Below are 1,571 nucleotides of genomic sequence, written 5' to 3'. Positions count from 1 at the left end.
CGAGTTGGTCAGTGATAGTATTTTTTGAGATGCATCGCGTTCCAGGTCCTTGGAATTTTTATGCCTTGCATGTTGGCTATTTCGTAGGAGCCTGGTCGGATGATTTTTTCAATTATATAGGGTTCTTCCCAGTTTGCTCCGAGTATTCACGCGTTTCGTTCAGCGGTGTTTTGGAAGACTTTGCGAAGGACCAAATCTCCCTGATTAAATCTGTGATTCCGTACGTTGGAATTGTAGTACTTCGCGGCTGGGTGTTGGTAATTTTGGATTCGGATGAGCGCTCGATCCCGGCGCTCGTTAATGAGATCGAGGTCGTCGAGGAGCATTGCGTTGTTGATCTCCTCTCGTTCGGGAAGTAATCTTCTTCGAACACCGGGGAATTCTACTTCTGCGGGAATCATGCATTCCGTTCCGTACACCAGAGGGAAAGGGGGTTCTTCTGTTGCTCGCCTCGGGGTGGTACGGTGGGACCAGAGGACTCCCTCGAGTTCGTCGGCCCACCTGCCTTTTATGGCCTCTAAGCGTTTCTTCAGTCCGTCGAGAATGGTTTTATTAATCATTTCAGCTTGTCCGTTACACTGCTGATATCTGGGCGTTGATTTGTTAAGCCGTATCTTCCGTTTTTCGCAGAACGCCTCGAACCGGGTGGAGATAACTGAGATCCGTTATCGGTTACGATTTCGTAAGGAACTCCATGCCTACAGATGAGGTTTTTCCATACGAAACTTTCGACTTGGACATCTTTTATACTTGCGTACGAATCTGCCTCTACCCATTTTGAAAAGAAATCGGTAAGGACTAAAAGGAAACGCTTTTGCTTTGAATTATGAAGGGGACCGACGATGTCCATGGCCCAGCGCATAAAAGGAATGTACTTCTTCCATCACTTTTTTCGCTTCTTCCCCTTCCAGGCACGTCATGAGTGGTCCGGAGAATCTCCATTTGTAAATTTTACCATCTACTGTTACGTAGCGCGCGGCCTGTGTTCGGACTTTGCGGGCTGCCCATTTTTCGGTGGGCAGGCGTCCGTCGATAATGTAGTCTTGAATTTTCTGCAGCCACGGGGTATCGCAGCCATAATCAGATTGCTCTGATTGCGGTTGTATTGGTGGTCTGATGCTCAGATGTTCGATGAACTCGACCGGAATTATCCTTTTAAGTACTGGATCAGAACTTGATGCTAAGGCCGCGAAAGCATCTGCCTGGATGTTTTCGGAACGGGGAATTCGCGTGAGGGCAAAACAGTTAAACTTTTGAGCTAGTTTTCGAACCAGTTTGAGGTACGCATCCATCCGTTCGTCCCTGGCTTCATACTCTCCGCTGTACAGACTTGCCACTAACTGGGAATCGCAGTAAGCGTGGATGTTTCGTATCTTCAAGCCGTGAGCCAAACGCAGTCCTGCGACGAGTGCTTCGTATTCGGCTTCGTTGTTTGAGGCGTGGAATTCCAGCCTAAATGATTGCTCTAAGATCTCGTTCGTTGGAGATGTGAGGCGAATTCCGACGCCTGATCCCTGCTTGGACGAGGATCCATCGACATGTAGGAGCCAAGTGGAATTTGGTTCCTCGTT

This window comes from Brassica oleracea, chromosome C6, assembly GCF_000695525.1.
Source record: "Brassica oleracea var. oleracea cultivar TO1000 chromosome C6, BOL, whole genome shotgun sequence".
NCBI classification, from domain to species: domain Eukaryota; kingdom Viridiplantae; phylum Streptophyta; class Magnoliopsida; order Brassicales; family Brassicaceae; genus Brassica; species Brassica oleracea.
This window is presented reverse-complemented; position numbering follows the sequence as displayed.